Source organism: Cornus florida, unplaced genomic scaffold (genome assembly GCF_030987335.1).
Source record: "Cornus florida cultivar Cherokee Brave unplaced genomic scaffold, ASM3098733v1 CherokeeBrave_3.0.0_Hap2_Chr08, whole genome shotgun sequence".
Classification (NCBI taxonomy): Eukaryota; Viridiplantae; Streptophyta; class Magnoliopsida; order Cornales; family Cornaceae; genus Cornus; species Cornus florida.
This window is the reverse complement of record NW_026775578.1, coordinates 71,649,376-71,664,314: the sequence shown is the minus strand read 5'-3', so window position 1 is coordinate 71,664,314 and position 14,939 is coordinate 71,649,376. Positions and strand designations below refer to the sequence as shown.

General features: G+C 34.3%; 1 pseudogene; it reads right to left on the bottom strand.

The window, feature by feature from the left end:
* Window positions 1–2,518: 2,518 nt before the first annotated feature.
* LOC132268684 (21 kDa protein-like) lies at window positions 2,519–3,318 on the bottom strand (annotated as a pseudogene).
* Between the last annotated feature and the right edge of the window lie 11,621 nt (window positions 3,319–14,939).

Below are 14,939 nucleotides of genomic sequence, written 5' to 3'. Positions count from 1 at the left end.
TACAATCATTCTATGGTGAGGTGAGAAGATAAAGGGAAAGTGATCAAAATCAAGGTCTAAGGTTGGTTGATAATGGAGGTGGCTAGAGAGAAAAGTGAGGAAGAAGATGAGTTAGTAGAAAAGTTAGAGATTTTCCACTAACTCAAGGTTACACACACACTAACCCTAAGTTAACACTACCTATCTCTCTCACACACACACACACTTAATCTCACCCTTCCACTTATCACAATCTCACATACCCTCACAAAACTTCATCCAAAGTCTACACTTGTCACAATCTGAGGCTTCCTCACAAGACCAAATCCTAGCCCTACACTTGCCCTCATCCTAAGCCAACAAGTGCACTAATCCAATGCCACCAAATGGGTAAATCTTCACCCTACACATGTCACCATCCAATGCCCTCACACAAAGCTTAATCTCAAGCCCGCACTTGTCACCATTATAAACCTCCAAGTGGTTCTACAAAAAGGTGACAAGTGTCCCCAAGGAAAGTGTGACACTTGTCACATATTTCCAAAAATTGCAACTAAGTCCCTCTTCCAAAATATCTCAAATAATATCTGCAAAAAGGTCTTTAAGACAAAATATCTAAAAAAAGATAATTACGAAAAACACCCCGAGAAATGAAAATATTTCTGAAGAAACTATGCATCCATACCCCTACGTAAAAGTAAACAAGTAGCATGCTTTCTCACAAAAGTAAAGCTATGTTTTTCATGGAAATAAAGTGAAGTAAATGCATGTGATGTCGAAAAATGAAATCGGGCACAAAACCCTAACTCGGTTTCTTAAAACCCTAAGGTTCGAGAAAGGAAACGACAAACAAATGAAATGAACAAGCATACAATGTAATGCACAAGTATCAAACTAAAAAGGTAAAATGCATAATCATGAAAGCACGGAGTCTCAGGGGTTATTCCCGAGTACTCGACTGAACCTGACTGGACGAAAACTCGAACTCAGAAGAAAATAGTAACGAAAAAAGAAAACCAATAAAAACAGTAAAAAGAACCGGTCTCTAAATGGCCGAATAGTAAATTTCAAAATTCAAGTTATTTTTAGTTTTCAAAAAATAAAAAACTGCTATAAGCAGTGCAGAGCCAGCATATATGTGCCCAAGGGGCAACTAACCCCCCTGCCCCATGCTGGCTCACTAGATATATTTTTTTTTCTATACATAAATTTGTAGAAATTGATAAAATGTTCCCCCTAAAATTAATAAAATGGCCCCTCTGCTCCAAAATTCACTAAATTTTATTTTATTTTATGCGTATAATTTGTAAATATTTATAAAATACCACCATAAAATTATATATTGGTAAAAACGTCTTTAATTCTTTATTCTTTTTCCTTTGTATTCTTCAAATTTCTTTTTGTTATCTCCAAAATCTTTTGCATTATCTTTCTACAATTAAAACCTATTTTTTCTTTCAAAATTCTCCCATATTTTTTTCCTTTTTATTTCATTTTCTTCTTGAAAATTTACTTTTTTTTCTGAAAGATTTCCTTTTTCTTCTTAAATTTTATTTTATTTTATTTTTCTTTTCTTTTCTTTTCTTGAGCTTATGCATAATTTATATGCAATAACATTTTTTTTTTTTACTTTTTTTTTTTTTTTCTTCTTATTCATTTTTTATACACTTATTCTAATGTACTATTGTTACGCTGTTATATTTTTGGCCTGTTTTAAAATATATATATATATATATATATATATATATATATATATATATATATATATTGTCAGTGTTAACATGCCCCTGAACCAAATTCCCGCCCCTTATAAGAAATTTAAATCAACCATACACATTTTTTAAATTATTTCAGCACTTTCAATTTGCATTTTTATGTGAAAAATTAAAAAAATAATGTTAACCATTGACAAAAGAAATTCATCAGTTGGACTCATCAAGTAGCCAAGCGCAGTACAATAGTGTGAATCCAAAATCTTAAATAACAGCCATAGTCACTGTCGATAACAACTCTCTTCTACAACAACTACTCATTTGACAATCGAGTGCGCAATAATGAAATAAATTTGGATTCACCGGTGATGTGACAATAGTAAACTGAACTTCAATCATATTAAACACGAAATTAAAACAAAGATTCACTGAATATTAATGTCACATAAAAACATCATATAAGATGTACATTACATCAGAATTAAAAGCCAACTCAAACTAAGATTGGTATTTTAACTCTTCTAAACATTACAAATCTTTTATGTTATGTTTGGTTGGTGGGAAGGATTGACGGGGAATGGATGAGGAGAGGGATAGATAAATATTTTCGTGTTTGGTTGGGGGGAAGGGAAGAGAGGGAGGAAACAAGGAGGGATGCTTCATCCCTCCTTTCTTTATGTTTTTCTATCTGCCCACTTTTGGGGGGAAGGGAAGAGAGAAAGAAGGCATAACTACCTATGAATTGGTAATTTACAATTTTAACCTTTTCAAAAATTTTGAAATAAATATATACCTTTTATAATTTTATATAAAAGGGTATATTGGTAAAAATAATATATAAATTCTCCTTCCCTTCCTTCTAACCAAACAAGAAAAAAGTATCACTCCATTCATCCTTTCTACTATCTATTCCATTCAACCAAACATAAAATGGGAAAGACACCTTCCTTTCCCTAGGGATTTTTCATCCATCCCACCTCTTATCTTTTTCATCCTTCCAACCAAACGAAGCATAATGAGTAATCACATAAAAACAAAATACAAAAAACACAAGTGCCTTTGTACTTGGCAGCAAACTGGTTAATCAAAGCTAGTGCATTACTAGTGACCTGTGCAACATTAGTGACCCGTGCCCTAATCGAGGTCTTAATTCTACCATCCATGGCCCGACCCGCGAACCCGTCCATGCAAGTGTTCCCATTAGTTATAGCAGCACTGACCCAAGTATCCACATTGCTCAAGTGCCACAAAAAGTCCGGACCCCGGGCTTTGCCAACCCGCTTGAGCTCCAGAACCGATTTGCTAAGCCGGTCAACGGTGTCACCCATCTCCTCCAAACAGTCCTTGATTGCTTCATATTCTCTGGCCTTCAATCCCTTAAATTTTGTTAGCTTTGTCACAAATGACTTGGTGGACTAAGGCCGGGCTAGGCTCAAGGACAATGCAGTCTGGGCCAATTGGCGGGGGCTTTTCTGGATGGTGGTGGCGATGACCGAGAGAGACTGCATGAGGCCTTGATGAAGTTCGCCGAGGCGGCCGAGTCCACCGTGCCGGAAATGTACAGGAGGGAGAGGATCAGTGGCAGCAATGAGGGTGGTTTTTGCCATTGTTTGGATTGGTAGTTGAATAGAGATAGTTCAAGGTTGCATAAGAGTCTCGAGTGGGGTGTGTGATTCTTTTATAGAGGGCGTGAGGGGCTTATCTCGTGCTTTTTCGGGTCCCACTTGAAGTGGGTTTTAGTGTGAAGACTGGAGCCTGTCGATGGGTTTGGCGAATATGCAATAGTGAGAAATGCAATCAGGCGTAAATCAAAGGATAGGTTTGGCAAAAATGTATATGTTACAATATTTGTGGTTTTCACACACTATATTTGTGTGAATCTTTGACGTTTTGCTACCGACATCTGTGATTCGGATTGACCAGAATAACTTTTATATGTGAACTTTGAGTACCTTTATTTCCCGGTGACTCATTTCGTGGGACCCACTTAAAGTAAAACAATTAACAATTTAATATTGTAGAATTATTTTTACATGATTATTTGGTCAATTTAATACTACTTCGTCCACAAAAATGTTCTATTCATTTTGACTATCTTAATGTATTATTTTTAAAAACTTATCATTTCCTTGGAGTAATAAAAACAATTACATAAAAAAGATATATTTAAAATTCATTTCTTACCATTATAAAAAAAATGTGGGTAATGAGATTTACCATTATAATAAAAAGATAAGAAAGTAGAGGGTCCTATTTTTTATATTTGGCATGCATTGACTCATCAAATATAGTAAAATTAACAATTCTGCCTAAATGATCGATGTAAATATCATTGCTCAAAAAATAATAAAATTATCATATTAAAAAATTAGATTCCAAAAAAAAAACACCTTTTTGTAAAATAGATAGAGTAATTTAATATACGAATATCATTTCAGTGCATAATTTAATATACTAATATCATTTAACTGCTTTTTGTACCGACTGTTTTTAATGAATTATCAATTATCAAACTTATAAATCTAGTTTTAAACTTTTAATATTTTATGGCATATGAGACCTGTCTCAAAATGAATAAATTAGATACTTTCACAATTTTTGTGTTAGCTTAAAAATTTAATTTAGTCGAATGTTGAATAATGTCAAGATAATTGTTTCTTTTACTAAAAATAAAATATTAAATTAATTCTATTTTCATTCAACGACCTATTTTTACATTTTTGAAATTTTCTTAATAATTGTGTGTGTGTGTGTGTATATATATATATATATGAAATAATTTAAGTAAATTATAAAACTTTTCGTAATTTTAATTATTTGAAATACCAATTCACAAAAATATCAATCTATTCATGTTAAAATATTCTTGTTCTTTTATTTTATACTTAAAAAGAATTTTTTATTCACAAAGAGAGATTAAGTTAAAAAAAAGTACTATTACAGATTTTTCTGACTGGCTTAAGAAGTCTTCAATTATCTATCTCTCCTCGTTTCACATCTTAAAGATAGATTGAAAATATAAAATACATAAAGATAATTAACGTGGCCGGTACTTACTCAACTAAAAAAATAAATAACTAATGCGGAGGTGCCGACTTTATGAGAAAAAGATGAAAACTGTATGTACAAGAATTATCCCGTCTCTTATTAGAAAGTTTTTTTTTTTTTTCCGGTGCAACACACACCCTCCCTTTTGGAGCCTTTCCTCTTTCATATCTTCTTTCCTTTGCCCTAATTTTCTTTTCTCGTTCGTCAAGGTTGAAAGCTATGGGCCCTTGCTGTGGTGGGCCGATTCGGTCCTTGCTTGGTTTGGGCCCAATACCTCTCGATCAGTTCAATCCACGCTTCATCTGGGACGGTAATGTGGTATGCAGTGATTGTGGCCCAATGCATGTGGCCACAAGGGCGGAGACGGTGTATGCCCAATGAGGGTAGGTGCCCTTGGCCTGACCCCATCTACTATATATATACACTAAATTTAATTTTATTTTCATGTATATATATAAAAAATCATATAATGCCCCCTCCCCCCTAAAATTTTTATTTTTTAAAATTATCTCCTTAAGCTTTTATATCTTTTCTCTTTAGTCTTTAAATTCATTTAATTTTCTTAATTTTTTATTCTTTACCTCTTGATATGAGGAATTTATATTTGTTGTCATCTTTATTAAATTATTATTTTTTTATATTGCGCCCCCCCTGAATTTAATTTATGTGCCCCCCCACTTCGAGACTCTCGAAAATCGTGCCAACATATGACCCACCTCATCAATCGAGCCATGTAATCAACTCATCGAGAGTCAATCACCCGCAACACACTCCTATAGTTCCCCGAAATGGGAATCACACTCGACTAGCCAGTCTCTAAAACATACTCTTACAAGATCACAAAATGAACCACATCTAACAGTCGGTCACCCGGCACTATCATAACTCTAGTCAATGCTTACGCCATCCTAGACTTATAGAGTCCAACAAATCCCCTTAATAACCATAACCAACACGTTTCTTTAAACAGTACCAGAATACCCGAAATATACGTCTATAACCCATAGACTACACTCGTGACTCTAATAACCTCTATCACATCTATCACAAATCGGTTTAAAAAAATCTTATACTAAACCATAACCTAAGTCATAACCACTAACCTCCTAAAGTCATACCTTTTTTCCCATGAAACCCTCACTTCATACACCAGACCTTTCCGGTCACAAAACCCCTAGACTAACACATGAAACTCATATGTTTCACCCTAGACACCGCACTGTGCCACATGTAATTGTTCGAAAGTCGTGCCCCAAGTACTACACTATAAAAACAATGGAAGGACTAAAATAACCGCACACCGAATAGCTTAATCCATGAGCTAGAAATCCATGCCCTTCGTTCGATAAGAACTGACCCCAACAACCCTGGAGCAACTGAGCTCCTCGCCTACTCAAGTCATAACTCACACAATCATTTATACTATAACAAGTACTCTACCGTACTAGTAACTATCCCATACTCAACTGCATACTCCTATACACGTATACATATATAATAACCAGAACATAAACTTTGACACAACTGTGTCCTATCACATTAATTTAAATAACGTGTCCATCAAAGCATTATGTGAAAATAAACATCCTGTTCATCCTCATCATCTTTCCATACAATACACACTTACACAATCCGTATTAGATTGTCCATCACATTACCATACACAACATACTTGTCATAACTCATACTCACTACTTGTCATTTTATTCCATAAAACATACATTTCAAATTACATACATCTTTCATTTACATGGTTAGATCATATAATTATTTCGCATACATGGCTATGTAACACGTATTTTAGTATTTAAACACATAAGCATGCGAACACTTAGCAAGCAAGCATGTCTTTCAAAACCGTAAACATATAAGCAAGTAACTAAGTAAGCATGCTCTTAAAACGGTAAACACGTAAACACAAGGCATGCAATCAACGCAAGTGAACCCTTTATCCCATTTAGATAAGCCACTACCCATCATCCGAAAGGTATTCGAACCTTGGCACTGATATCAAATTTGTAACGACCCAAACCCGGGGGTCCGAATTGCTAACCAGGTCCTTACCAGAACTTGAGGTCATTTATGGGCACTACGGTCATCTCCAATATCAAGACACAAGTAATACATCATTCTAGGGTTTGTAGCATTACATGACATCATCAAATGGGTTGGAAATGTAGCCCAAAGGAAGAAGACAAGTAAACTGCACCACAACAGAAACCAGTCGTCTGAAGTGGCTATTTCGGTCATCCGAAATAGCCCAACCGGTTTGCCGATTGTGACTCACACACTAGGTTGGCTACTAGAATTTGGCTAAAAAGAAACCGATCAACCGAAATAGTCATTTCGGTCGTCCGAAATGACTCTGAGAATTCTTCAACATTTGCAGAACTGCTATAAATATATGGAAGAATGACGGCTTCAATTGGGGCCTTACAAATGGTTAAACCTGCCCCAAAACATACATGATTAATATATATACATCCATTAAACGATCATATTATACATCATTAATAATCAAATTATACAAATGGTATTTACATGATTTTCAATGAATTTAAATACATAAATGAGGCTGCCATGGCCGTAAATATAACGTTCAAACACTATAAAGAATCCTAGTGCTGTCTAAGTCCGTGAATGCGAGTAATACGCCCTTTTTTCCTCCGGTTTCATGAAAATGGTAAAATAAGGAAAAGGGGGGGGGGGGGGGGGGGGGAGGGGAGCTCAACAGCTCAGTAGGAAATGCCTAAAACATCGGTTTTGGACTCCCTTGAGCCAACAACCCAAAGAACGGGAAGAAGAAGTCGGGATCATACACAAGGAATTATCAAAATCACAATCCACGTCATTCAATTCAAAATGCTATCATCTAATAACCAATCATAATCATATGTGCCAATATGCCATGAAATTCAATGCCTTTCCGACTACAGTCCCAGCTCAACACAACGAATACCGAAAATCGCTAACTGACTTTACCGAGGCGAGATTGATAACTATATTGGGTTCCAAATCCAGCAACCATTTGGGGCCTAGTATCAACTTTTTCATACCCTACACCGAGCCGTGCTCCCTCTAAGTCGAATTAGCCCCGAGCTTGCGAAACCTGGTTTCATTTACAAAACCTTTTCTTACAACCCTTTCCAAACATATTTCTTAAAAATCATTTCAACCTCTTTTTCCCGAAACCATGCCACATGAATGGAATCATGCATGAATGAAATCGACATGTATATGCTTGTAACTTTATCAATTTAGCCATGCATACCCATCATCATCATGTATATATATATAACCTCAAGAAAATAATTTAACGCTAGGCATGCTCATTAAATAACTTTGCAACCAAGCATATATATTTATATATACATTCAACATCATCTTGAACATGCATCGTCACATAAACACATAAACAAATAACCAACATTTAAATTCCAATTTTTATTATTCTAAGCATGCTTGGCAAGAAATTAAGCAAAAGAACTCAACCAAAGTCAAAACATAATGGCTTAGACATCCTTACCTCAAGATGCAGCTAAAAGGCATCCCAGGCCGAAAAGTCAACGCCGGTCAATATTGGCCGAATGAAAAATTGTTTAGTGGAAATGTAGCTGACGAGAAGAGTAAACTGCCCCAAAGAAACGTCTCCCGAATTTGGCTCAAAAGTGACTCAAAACCCCCTCCGAAGTTTTAGATCTAAAATTTGCAAAAATTTGTAATATAATCATCGTTCCTCTAAAAATTAAACCCTTGAACAATGTGATAGATGATGGTGAGACGAACACTTTTTGTCAAGGAACCAAGGCTAGAAACCCATCCGATCAGTTGGAAAATGAAAGAGAAAGATTAAAGATTAAAAAGAAAATAATAAAAAAAAATAGGTAAGAGAGAGCTGCTTTTTGGAGAAGAAAAGAAATGGTAGCCAAAAATCTGATTTTTAGTGGCCTTAATCTTGTGGGGCCCATTCAAAACAAAATATTGGTGCATGTCTGTCGCGGTACACCCAAATTGCATACAAAGAGTGGCCAAGTTTAAATTTATAAAATGGCACTACTTCCTCTAACTACTAATATAGCTAGGGTGAGTAGGGATCGTCCCAAGGGAGTAGTTGCGTATTTGAAATGGAAACAAGGTTGGATTTGTAGGTTGAGTGATCAAAAGGTGGTTTGATTAGTTAATTAAACTATAATGTAAACAAATTTAATACAAAGCAACTAAAGTAAATAAAAGGTAGAGAACAGTAGAGAAGGGTCTTGGGATTTAGAGATCACCACTAAATATCACCATTCTAGATACTCAATGTGTAATGAATAAGGGAAAATATGTGTTGCAATACAAGGAGGTGTGATTGATTGAATTAACAAGTATGGATGACTAATTAAGTATACATTGTCTAAACAACCTAATGAATAGTATAATATATCAAACTTGGCCAATATTTCTTCCTTTAATCTCACAATCAACACACTAACAAGTTAGAGAATTATACTACTTGTATTCATAAGCATGGAACATCAAACAACAAGTATGAATTGTCCTCACATCTAAGAAAGTAAAGAAACTACACTACAACTAAGCTAAGGACATGAAAATTAAACTAATTAAACTAAGGTAGAGGCGTAATCCATCAAGAAATGAGTATGAACCATCAAACAAATCACAAGAGTATTCTATTAAAGCACTATGTCTTGATAATCTCTAGATTTATAGCATCAACATACATAGACATGCTTCAATAACACCAAACTTAGAGATAAACACATGAACATCTATTCTAGCATATATAGACATATGAGTAGAATAAAATAATCAATTAGAAGTATTAAACAATACAAATCGTTGTAGAAACAAAATTCATATATAAATCAAATGTCAAGATAAGATTACAACACAAATCCCCCAAAAATACAAAACATCAAGATCTAGAAGGCATGCTTAAGGCTAACCCTAGCCCCAAGAAGATGTTTAGCCACTCTTTGATGTAGTCATCCAACCCTCAAAGGCCATCTCCATGGTAGGAATGATCTTCTTCTTGATGGAAACCTTAGATGAATGGAAGAACTCCCAAATGGTGTATATCTCTTTAATCTCTTGCATCTTCTCCAAGATTGTGTGTCTCTATCTAAGATTGTATATAATTCCCCATGTATAAAATGGCTCAAAATCCTTATATAGGTAGCTCAAGTGTCACACCCAATGGTCAGGTCTTGTGCACTAGGGCCCTTTCAATGATTGCACTATGAACAATCTTTTAATGAGCTTGACTCTGTTTTTTTTCGAGCTTGAGGAGATGAGATCGATCGAATTCTGATGAGATCGATCGAACTATGGCCTGATCAATCAGTGTATGACCAGATCGATCAATTCTTGGTGGCGCCTTTTTGGAATAGGACAAATCTGAGATATTTTTGGGATATTTTAGGGAAAAAGACAAATATGGTAGGTGGGGATAAGATCAAAGAAGTTTGATCGATCTGAAGGAAAATTGGATCGATCAAAGATGGAAATATTTAAGGATAAGGACAAGGGGTTTGATCCATCCTGGTGAGGCTGGGTCGATCACTATGAGATCGATCTGGGCTTGGTTTGATCGATCGAAACTTGCAATTTTCTACCACTTTGCTCCTTTCTTCCATTTAGCTTGAGATTGCTTTTTTTATGCTTTAATTCAGCTGAATTGACTTATTTTGGGATAAACACCTGAAAAGTACAATAACATGAAATTAGTCTAAAACAGAAAATAAGATAGATAAAGGTTTTAGAATACTCGAGTTTAAGGGGTTTAAATACTCACTTTTTAGTGCTCATCACACTTCTAGACTTAAATATTGCTAGTCCCTAGGAATGAACTACAAAGTAAATGAATGAAATGAACAACTATATAACTATGAACTAGAAAGTAAGAAATGGATAACCCCACTTTCATAGGGAATACGATTGCATTTAACTTATGCAACAAACCTTTTAAACCTCTAGTAGACGAGTGAAGTCTCGTGAGGGCTTTCAGAAATGATACCCACAAACATTAAACTCATTCTCTCAAAAGAGGCACCAACATTGCAAACAAGCATTGGGAGAAAACTACCTCAAGTATGCAATTTTTCAACCATTTACAAGCAATCTCCCAAAATCTCAACATCAAACATACAAATATGGTCCTCCACACATCAAGAAAATGATCATGCAAATCAAAACAACTCTAGAATCCTTTTTGAGTGAACCAGCATCAAGTATGTTGCTATCTAAGTTAATTAAAGAATGATCACATCCTTATCCTCAAACTAGCACACAAATTTAGTACCGATTATCAAGACAAAGAGTAAACCTTTTATTAAAGGTTTATTGATTTGGGTGCGCTTATTCTTTTCACTCTTTATTTTTATTTTTATTTTTTTGTATCCCTAAGGATCAAAGATGGAAGCATAGTGCAATGTGTTGATCTATTAAGCTTTCTAGCGATCCATGAGGTCGAGCGTTAGGTCAATGACTCCAAAACCAGACGGCTTTTGGGCATTAGGTGTTCAAACACCCTTAAGGACTTACAAGCTCAAATCAACTAGGTTACAAATCAAAACAACCTGCATCTAATCATTTCCAACTTCTCACCTTTTGAGAGAAGTCATTACCTTTTCTTTTTCTTTTTTTTTTCTTTTTTTTTTTTTTTTTTTTTTAAAGTTATTATTAACCTAGAGTTTGGGCCCTCCACCTTTCGGCGCGAGAAATTAGTGCTTGATGAGGCTAGAATCCCGACTACTCAATCAAAATTGTTTGTTATCCACCTTTATCAAGAATGAAAGCTTTCAACGCACTACTAACTCAATTGGGATATAACCAAATCAATAATCAACAAAGCATGTACCCTACAAATGAATACTAGTGTGCGCCTGTGCTAATGTAGAATCCTAGAGTGAATCTTAAAACAATCACAAAATCAAGATGATGTGGACCATAAATGCAAGCATGAATTCAATTTTTCGAAAAATTTACCCATAAATGGCATCCACAAGGCATACAAGAAGTATTGGACTCTCAAGTCAAGCAAATTTTAAATTTTAAGCAATATAGTCTTCAAAAGATCAAAATCATAGCTAACATGGATCTCCATATCAATCATTCATTTAAAGCTCAAATCTAAGTAGAATGCAACAAAGACACCTTACCCCCAAACTTAAACCGCACATTGTTCTCAATGTGCAATGAGAATAATGGAAAAGATGGAAATAATATACCGTGGTGGCAAAGACATGAAACTCGGTAGTTATCTATTGGGAAAGAGTGCACCCCCAAACTTGGAATCAACAACCTACTTGAATAACCACACTAGCAAACTCACATCAAATATCAAATGGGATAAAGATAACCAAATCAAGCATTCTATGGCAATATAACACAAGATGCAAGAGAGATAAGAGAGCAAGCCCAATAGAAAATATGAAAGTAGCATGACTACACATAAGGGCACGATGGTGAAAAGTTTTTATAGTTTTCTTTTTATGAAAGTATGTATATACAAAATGTAAGGAAAATAAAGAAATAAAAATGAAAATGAACATGTATGATACAAGAGATAAAAGACACAATGTGTTATGTGGGTGTTAAGTTTAATGTCTCTAGCAAGATAGAATGCTACTTTGTTTTTTATTTTTGGTGTTTTTATTTATCTTTTTAATTTTTTTTTTTAGAAAAAACAAATATGTACACAAACAAAAATAAAAGGCAAGTAAATAAAAATGTAAGAAGTAAAAATATAAGGAAGTAAAGAATGCAAAGAAACAATAATAATTTTTTTTTTCTTTTTTTTTTGTGGAAAATGAAAAAGAAAAATAAAATAAAATAATGGCTTCCACACGGGCCGATGCTTGGACAAAAATTTAAGCAATATAATGAGCCTCAACAAGGGCTATCACAAGCATGTAAAGAAGTGAAATAATTAAAATACAAGAGTTCCAAAAATGCTCACAAAGGTCAATGCTAGCTTTAAGCTCCAATGATTGCTTCAAGTTCCAAAGTTTGCCTTTTTGTAGTCAAGCACCTAATTGAAAAGCTCAATAGGAAATGCCTAAAACATCGGTTTTGGACTCCCTTGAGCCAACAACCCAAAGAACGGGAAGAAGAAGTCGGGATCATACACAGGGAATTATCAAAATCACAATCCACGTCATTCAATTCAAAATACTATCATCTAATAACCAATCATAATCATATGTGCCACCTTTCGGCGCGAGAAATTAGTGCTTGATGAGGCTAGAATCCCGACTACTCAATCAAAATTGTTTGTTATCCACCTTTATCAAGAATGAAAGCTTTCAATGCACTACTAGCTCAATTGGGATATAACCAAATCAATAATCAACAAAGCATGTACCCTATAAATGAATACTAGTGTGCGCCTGTGCTAATGTAGAATCATAGAGTGAATCTTAAAGCAATCACAAAATCAAGATGATGTGGACCATAAATGCAAGCATGAATTTAATTTTTCGAAAAATTTACCCATAAATGGCATCCACAAGGCATACAAGAAGTATTGGACTCTCAAGTCAAGCAAATTTTAAATTTTAAGCAATATAGTCTTCAAAAGATCAAAATCATAGCTAACATGGATCTCCATATCAATCATTCATTTAAAGCTCAAATCTAAGTAGAATGCAACAAAGACACCTTACCCCCAAACTTAAACCGCACATTGTTCTCAATGTGCAATGAGAATAATGGAAAAGATGGAAATAATATACCGTGGTGGCAAAGACATGAAACTCGGTAGTGATCTATTGAGAAAGAGTGCACCCCCAAACTTGGAATCAACAACCTACTTGAATAACCACACTAGCAAACTCACATCAAATATCAAATGGGATAAAGATAACCAAATCAAGCATTCTATGGCAATATAACACAAGATGCAAGAGAGATGGTGAAAAGTTTTTATAGTTTTCTTTTTATGAAAGTATGTATATACAAAATGTAAGGAAAATAAAGAAATAAAAATGAAAATGAACATGTATGATACAAGAGATAAAAGACACAATGTGTTATGTGGGTGCTAAGTTTAATGTCTCTAACAAGATAGAATGCTACTTTGTTTTTTATTTTTGGTGTTTTTATTTATTTTTTTAATTTTTTTTTTTAGAAAAAACAAATATGTACACAAACAAAAATAAAAGGCAAGTAAATAAAAATGTAAGAAGTAAAAATATAAGGAAGTAAAGAATGCAAAGAAACAATAATAATTTTTTTTTTCTTTTTTTTTGTGGAAAATGAAAAAGAAAAATAAAATAAAATAATGGCTTCCACACGGGCCGATGCTTGGACAAAAATTTAAGCAATATAATGAGCCTCAACAAGGGCTATCACAAGCATGTAAAGAAGTGAAACAATTAAAATACAAGAGTTCCAAAAATGCTCACAAAGGTCAATGCTAGCTTTAAGCTCCAATGATTGCTTCAAGTTCCAAAGTTTGCCTTTTTGTAGTCAAGCACCTAATTGAACAAATAATGTCAAGAATGAGAAACGAATATACAATGGAAAAAAAAAAAAAATAGAAGCAATCTAATGAACACTATTGTCTAGTTTAATTCCAACAAAACCGTTAATCTCCGGCAATGGTGCCAAAACTTGGTGCGTGTCTGTCGCGGTACACCCAAATTGCATACAAAGTGTGGCCAAGTTTAAATTTATAAAATGCCACTACTACCTCTAACTACTAATATAGCTAGGGTGAGTAGGGATTGGCTCAAGGGATTAGTTGCGTATTTGAAATGGAAACAAGGTTGGATTAGTAGGTCGAGTGATCAAAAGGTGGTTTGATTAGTTAATTAAACTATAATGTAAAAAAAAAAAAAAAAAATACAAATCAACTAAAGTAAATAAAGGGTAGAGAACAATAGAGAAGGGTCTTGGGATTTAGAGATCGCCACTAAACATCACCATTCTAGATACTCAATGTGTAATGAATAAGGGGAAATATGTGTTACAATACAAGGAGGTGTGATTGATTGAATCAATAAGCATGGATGACTAATTAAGTATACATTATTTAGACAACCTAATGAATATCATAATATATCAAACTTGGCCAATATTTCTTCCTTTAAGCTCACAATCAACACACTAACAAGTTAGAGAATTATACTACTTGTATTCTTAAGCATAGAACATCAAACAACAAGCATGAATTGTCCACACATCTAAGAAAGT